The following is a 7,978-nucleotide window of genomic DNA, read 5'->3' as shown; positions in this document are numbered from 1 at the left end:
TCCCCTCCCCTCTAATATACCATCTACTTTCATGTCCCTTAATTTTGGGTTTGAGAGCCAAGAATCTTGAAACGAGTTTTCTGCATTACTTTTTTTAATCTCTAGCGTCCTGCCTGCTAACTCTTCTTGCCTTTTCAACTGAATATAAAAGAGATTAAAGCAGTAGTCGTTGACCAAAGATGATTGCCACCTAATGTCCCTTGCAATTACAAGTTTATGCTACGTGCATCGGCAATTCCTATAAGCTTCCAGTGTTCAGACATCCAAAAATAAATACATCCGGCATTTGAAAGAAAAAGGATGATCCGGCTCTTCTAACGTCACTTGGAGGAAATGACTGTTTTCCCAGCGTAAGATTATACGACGTGACAGCTTTTTATCCAACATTTATTACAAGACATGGCGACGGCAAACTCAACTTTTTTCAACCTTTTTTATGCCACCACCAAGTAGAATGAACGGACGACAGACATGCTAATATTCACCGGAATTAAGTGAGGAAATTCGTGTAAAGTGCCTTTACCAAGGGCACAAGATCGGTGGCATGGTAGGGTTCGAACTCGGGACCTCTTGGTCCTGAGCCGAACGCTCTGTCGTTATACTACGCTACACGACCACACTTAGTTTGTTTTCCTCTGTCCCACAGTACCCCTGCAGGCACGGTATGACAAGCCGAACCCGAGTCATGTCTCCCATGACGATGTTAGAGTATAAGACGTGACAGTTGTGTGTTCCTCTACGCACCTTCACTTACCTCGGTGCCGTACACAGACCTACAAGGCCAGCTTTCTGCCTTATGCGTTACGGATGTGGAACCAACTGCCTCAGCCTGTTAAAGAGGCCAGTTGCGTTATTGTGTTCAAGAACATGTGTAAGACCCACCTGCTCACACAGCAGAAGCACCTGTCGACCCGGAGACGTGGCCTCAGATACGACATCAGCTGTCTGTGGCCCACGAGTATTGTATTGTTTGCAATTCCAATAAATCAAATCAAATCCTCTGCCCCACAGTACCCGTGCAGTACGGTATGACAACCCGAGCCATGTCTCCCCTGGTGATGTTGATGATCATGGCAGTAGCAATGGCGACCTCCCCTGTCCAATCTTCTATCGAAGACGGGTAAGTTTGAAAGATTTTAAACTTTTCTTCAAAACCCTATAACATGATATACACCAAGCGATGTAAGAGTGTTAACTGTAAGAATAATTCATATTGGTATTTTTATACAACGAGAGATTCTCTCACCTGCACCTGTCAGACACCTTCCCCAGAGCTTCTAACTGGAAAGCTGCTGCTCGCCGCTACATGTAGCTGATGCATGTGGCGCTTTTGCGGCGAAAACACAAGAATCTCTGATTGTGAAAAAGAAAATCGCTATATCCCATCTTCTACGAACGGGATAATCATTTTCCGGAAGGATCATTCACTTCAACTCGTACTCAAACCTCTACTTCAGACTTCACCAAGAGCATGTTTATAAAGACAAGAGCATGTCTTAGCGTGTTTATAAAGACACGCTAAGAACTCGACGACTGGTGAACGATCCGTCGAACGATGAGCTAAAACAATTCAAGCCTCTTGCAGAGGTCCGCCTGAAAACAGGCTAGGGTCAACAGTTTCTTTTTTTTTACAGCGTCGGTCGAGAAACAGGAAACACAACATGTTTTTCCTAGGCCTAAGTTATAATTCGAGATAAAACCTCTCAATCTAAGGTTGTGGATTCGATTAAAACAACATCCTTACCGATACATTAAAGTAATGGAAGTAGTTGTATTTTCTTAATTTTCTTAAGGCGGCCACTAATTTGACTAAGGAAATGGAACGTGCTCAGAACAACTTATCTCAGCCTCCGCATGCATTACTAACCTGTGCTGACTTGTTATATTGCAGCAGAGACTTTGCTGTAGTTACATTTCATACCGCTAGAGGGCGTGACAAGCCAACAAGCCTGGTCCAGCGAATCATGGAAGCAGCAGCCAATGCAGATAACCGAGGTAGGTGGAAACCAGCAAATGGGTCAATTTCAATAATTTTCTTTTCGTATGACAAAAGACCCTTCATAATTTCTGACAACTCTCCAGTGTCACTGACGCAAGGTAGTGGATGCTACATGAAACGTCTGACCGTTTCCAAAATCCAGTTGCTTGAGTAACTGTTTTTAGCGTATCTTATTACCTGAATGTCTACCATTCACCGACGATCCTTGGTAATACAAAATCGCGTCATTGTTGAATATAAAGAAAATCTAATGTTCTTGGATACGCGGTAACTATTCAAAACCTTACCTGATCCTAACGTTACATAACCCTATCCATGGATCCGCTGGGAAAGACGGATGCCCAAGTGTGTGGGTCTCAGATTCGCAACCTGTTATCCACCTCAAACAAATCCACGCGAAGGCCACCGTGTCAACTGTAACCCTCACTCAGGTGTAGGGACTGACACGGTCATACTACTCGGAAAAATCTGTATTTGTATATCTGCACATGAGTCTGTATCTGTACATGAATCTGTAGATAGATTTATGTACCCTATCACATTCAAGTACAGAATCTAGATAGGTGAAGATACAGTAACCTTTTTGTAACCTTATACGATGTTCTTCTGTCCTTTGCTGCAGTTCACATGGAGAAACGGCAGGCGGAGCGACTGATCGGTGCACACTTAGGCGAGACCATGGATTCGGCAGATAGAAGGGAGCGCCTCAGTCAGCTGTTAGCAGGCATCGCTGGCAAAAAGAAGCGGCAGGCAAACGACATGGGCACTCAGAAACGTCAGGCAGAGCGGCTGGTGGGAGCGCACCTAGCTGAGACCATGGACTCGGCAGATAGAAGAGAGCGGCTCAGCCAATTGCTAGCAGACATCACAGGCAGAAAGAAACGGCAAGCAGAGCGACTAGTGGGAGCACACTTAGGCGATGCCATGGACTCCGCCGACAGAAGACAGCGTCTCAGCCAACTTCTAGCAGACATCACAGGCAGAAAGAAACGGCAAGCCGAGCGACTAGTCGGGGCGCACCTCGCCGAGACCATGGATTCGGCTGATAGAAGGGAGCGTCTATCCCAACTGTTGGCAGACATCACAGGCAGAAAGAAGCGTGAGGCAGGGCAACTGGAAAGCGCCATTGGCACACAGAAACGGCAAGCAGAGCGACTAGTGGGTGCGCACCTAGCCGAGACCATGGACTCTGCGGACAGAAGAGAGCGGCTGAGCCAACTTCTGGCAGACATCACAGGTGCACGAAAACGCGAGGAAGGGCAACTGGCAGATGACATGGGCACACAGAAACGCCAGGCAGAGCGACTAGTGGGGGCACACCTCGCCGATACCATGGATTCGGCCGACAGAAGAGAGCGGCTCAGCCAACTTCTAGCAGAGATCACAGGCACACAGAAACGGCAGGCGGAGCGACTAGTGGGGGCACACCTCGCCGAGACCATGGATTCGGCCGACAGAAGAGAGCGGCTCAGCCAACTTCTAGCAGAGATCACAGGCACACAGAAACGCCAGGCCGAGCGACTAGTGGGGGCACACCTCGCCGAGACCATGGATTCGGCCGACAGAAGAGAACGGCTCAGCCAACTTCTGGCAGAGATCACGGGTGGGGTGGGGAAGCGCCAAGCGGAAGTGTTAGTGGGGGCACACCTAGCAGACACGATGGATACTGAAGAACGCAGGGAACGTCTGGACGCCCTTCTGTCAAGCATCACGGGTGGGGTAGGAAAAAGGCAGGCCGAGGTGTTAGTGGGGGCCGAACTCGGAGACGCCATAGACGCCAACGAACGGAGGGCACGTCTGGACGCCCTACTGTCAAGCATCACGGGTGGGGTGAGCAAGCGACAGGCAGAGGTCTTAGTGGGGGCACACTTAGCAGACGCCATGGACACGGAAGAACGCAGGGAACGACTGAGCGACCTTCTGTCGACCATAACAGGAAACCTAGGGAAGCGCCAGGCCGAGGTCTTAGTAGGGGCAGAACTAGGAGACGCCATAGACGCCAACGAACGCAGGGAACGTCTGGACGCCCTTCTGTCAAGCATTACAGGTGGGGCCGGCAAGCGCCAGGCCTGAGGCACATTCCACGCACAAAAAAAGGAAAAGCAATCAATGTCAAGAAGCAGAGAAATCTTCTATTTATTCATTTATTTATTTCATCTCAAGACGACTGGGTAGCCCCATTCAGCTTGTATCAGCTGTTTTCCAAGGGGGCCCAGCAAAATTACACAAGACATTGTAACAGTGAGACAACATACAGTATACATAAAAGTCCGATTCGTCAAAAAAAGTCATAGTCCTATACTCAAAGTGAAACGCTTTTGTCTTCAGTCTAAAGTAAACATACTATTAGTTTGACTTAGTTCACCAGATGATTTACCGTATACAGGAGGGGCGAAAGTGTGGCCCCAATCACCCATCCCAACTATAGAGAGTGGTATTTCACTATACTTTCCGTTGAATTAGATCCGAGTGGACCTAAGAGGTGTACGAACGCCGCAGTGCGATAACTGTTAGGACTGCAACATCTTTCACATCTTGCAATACCAACAGTTATCGCAAGGGCACCACTATGAAGTGGACTGTAGTAAGGATATAAACATATCCCAGACGACAGCCAATATATCCTCAAGTGTGCAGGACACATCAGATAACCAGAGAATTGGCTTCTTCTTAATGGCGACGTTTAGTCAAATCATAATCTTCTTTCTCAATGCCTCCCAAAGGCGACGTAGCACGGTGCATTCTGCCCAACACAAAAGGAACTGAACTGAAGCAAAACCGACTACCCGAAGGTCTGGTGACCTACATCACCATGTGTGTTCAGTCACAAAGGAAATTGGTTTCTTCCAGAGATGTGTGCCAAATATCAGCCTACGTAATAGCATCCAGATGTATAAATGATGCTATATACCAAATATCAGCCTACGTAATACAATCCACATGTATAAATGATGCTCTACTAAAGGTCACTCCTATTAGCAGTGGTGATTGGCCGTCTGATGTGACGTAGGCCTGACGTGCGACAAGACCGTGTCAGAACCAAACTATCTCAGTCAATAAAGGCATATCTTTTGTGAAACAGATGTGTGACTTTTTATGCTTTTATCTTTCTTTACAACAGCATGCATACTTGTGTATAAGCATTAATAAACCTGTAGTTGCAAAGTTTAAGCTTAGTTCCAACACAAAAGGGAACACACCATAAATTTTCGGCTGAACCCGTCAACCTTCGTCAGATGTGTGATGCAATCGCTGATCTCTTTCCGGAAGTCGGAAGCGTGATGACGTCGACGTCAGGAGTGCATCATAAGTGGCGGGAAGACAAAAGAGCTTTCATTCGATTAGACCTGAACACAAAAAAGCAACAAAAAAAGTAATCAAGTGTTTACCAGATCACCATTGGCAATATACATAAATAAACAATTGGGGACCATTCATTGTCCATGTGGGAGCGATCGTGCCTCCAGTGTGAATCTCCTGTCAGTATGCGGTTTTCCTGTGACTCTAGCGCATTCAAAAAAAATGCGGACACACAAGCAAACTAACAAACAAACCCGGGGTGATTAGTCAGGATTGGGTGTTATCCAGTATTATCTACAGAACAGGAATGTGTTTGTTCTCATGATAAGCAACGATGTGTAACAGTGGGGGGTTTATAGGCGCTACCAACTGACCCAGCCGATGGGTCTAGACCTTTTAGCCGAATCGTTAGAGCGTCGGGGTTGTAACCCGGGTTTGGCGTGGGTTCGATCTCCGGCCCGGGACCAGGAGTGTCTTTGTGTTTCTACTCTCCTAATTCTTACAGATGCATAAGGAACCAAAGGTCCAAGGTTCGAATCCCGACCGAAATGTCACTCGCCAGGACTTCATGCTACTGGAATTGGTTACAATCCCCAGGTAGATGTCGGCCTTCCTTACCGGTTCCGTGTTTGGTCCCAGGTGGCATTGCGACACATTGTCAATCAAGTTGACTTCCCTTAATTCAGGAAAGGTTTGCATGCTTCCGCTTGATGACGTGTGCAGTTCTCAAACTTCTCATAAACCGACATCTGAAGACAATCTTCCGCGCATGCATATATATGTGACTCATCAAATTGCTGTTGGCCCGGTGTTGAGCCAATCCTTGAGCTGCCACATACGTGAGATTACATTTGTTTAGGGCTAGGATTCGGGTTAGTGTTAGGGATGGGATCAATGTTCAGTGCTAGGGTTAGACTTACGATTGGGGTTTAGGTTAGGTTTAGTCACCCACATCACGACAAAACCCTTCCCACCCCTTGTCTCAGGTATATTGGAAACCCCCATGTAGTGTCGGAGTCATGTATTTGGCAGGATCATGTCTTTGGCTTGACACCGGACCACGTTCAGCGAAACACTGTCACTCGGCTTCCATTGCGTCAGGAAATAAAAATGTTTGGGTGGTTCCTGTTGACGACTTGTACAGTTATCAAACTTACTGTCAAAACATATGACACTTGAAGATAATATTCCCAGCATGGCGACAATAATCATAATCAAATGGCTGTGGGGCCACAACACCTGGGCCCGGATGTTGATGCGATGGCCGGATGTATAGACTGAAGGACAAGGCTGTTGATGACATGTCCCATTCTCAAACACGTGCCAAATCAAACTACATGGAGGTGCGCGGATGTTGTTGAGATACCCGGCTGTACAGACTAACTAGAAATGTAACATTTTCAAAGCAAATGCATAATGTTTACCTTTGCATGTGGTCTGTTCTGTTAATTCTTACTCAAACACATTCATATATATGGTCAAACAGGAGTCTAAATCCCTGCCTGCTATAAAATTGCAACATGATAGTTATCATGGTAACAGAAAGTCTGGTTCAGGTCATTGACCTTTTCGGTTTAGAGAAGAAGAGGAAACGTAGCAAAAACGTTATGAAGGCCGAGGCCGTTTTGTTTATCACGAGAAAAAGGTTATCCCCTAAAGCTACCCTGATCCGACCCACTCAACGCAAATGACGCCACACTATATATGCACTTTACTTCTTACAGGTAGCCCCTCCCTCCCGTACTCTACTAACTGCCGTATCTTTGATATTGTGTTCAACTATATTCATCACTCTGGAAGATTTTACCAATCTCATTAACGCTATAGGTATTGGTGCGCCAGCCACTTTTATTTTATGTTTATGTTATAAACATGTCAGTTTATGTCATCTTTATGTTTACATTTGAATTATGTTTTAAGAGCAGCGGATTCACGGACCATCTAGAAAGGTAACATTTACCATTCAAATGCATCATGTTTACCTTCGCATATGGTCTGCTCTGTTAATTCTTACTCAAACACATTCATATATATGGTCAAACAGGAGTCTAAATCCCTCATGCTATAAAATTGCAACATGATGTAACCCAACACTAGTTACACTAGAGAGTCTTCATCAGGTCATTGACCTTTTTGGTTTGGAGAAGAAGAGAAAACGTAGCAAAAACAATATGTTTTCTTTCGGTAAAAGTATTGAAGGCCGAGGCCGTTCTGTTTGTCCGGAGAGGGAGGTTATCCCCTAAACCTGTCATAATCTTTCACATCCTGGGTTTTAACAACATAAGGTCAAAAGACCACCCGGAGTTTACATCAAAGACAGTAATAATTTAACAGTAGTTAATTCTATGTTGCTCTTAAAATGAATAAATACAAATGTAGCTATAATTGTACTCATATCGAGTTACTACCTCGTGTTTTCTCATGTTATTCTATTTGTATGTGTGAGGGGAGGGCCTGGATAAGCATGTAAATACGTTTGCCCAATCATCAGAAAATATACGTGACTAAAAGTGTTGACACTATCCGGCGTAACGTCAGTTGTTCCAGCCTCCCGAGGGTCAGACGAGCTTGCACACGGGTGCTGCTGATGTACGTAGTACCTTAGACCTTAGTTCCTCCTGTGCCTGATGGCACATCAAGCTTCCACTTCTTTTTGTCAGCTAGCCTGGGTGCCATCCC

At 45.9% G+C, this 7,978-nt stretch overlaps 1 pseudogene; it reads left to right on the top strand.

The window, feature by feature from the left end:
* The first annotated feature begins 1,043 nt into the window (after positions 1 to 1,043).
* On the top strand, positions 1,044 to 4,072 carry LOC109481651 (annotated as a pseudogene).
* The last annotated feature ends 3,906 nt before the right edge of the window (positions 4,073 to 7,978 follow it).

The sequence above is a fragment of the Branchiostoma belcheri genome, unplaced genomic scaffold (genome assembly GCF_001625305.1).
Source record: "Branchiostoma belcheri isolate BF01 breed outbred unplaced genomic scaffold, Haploidv18h27 scaffold57, whole genome shotgun sequence".
NCBI classification, from domain to species: domain Eukaryota; kingdom Metazoa; phylum Chordata; class Leptocardii; order Amphioxiformes; family Branchiostomatidae; genus Branchiostoma; species Branchiostoma belcheri.
This window is presented reverse-complemented; position numbering and strand designations above follow the sequence as displayed.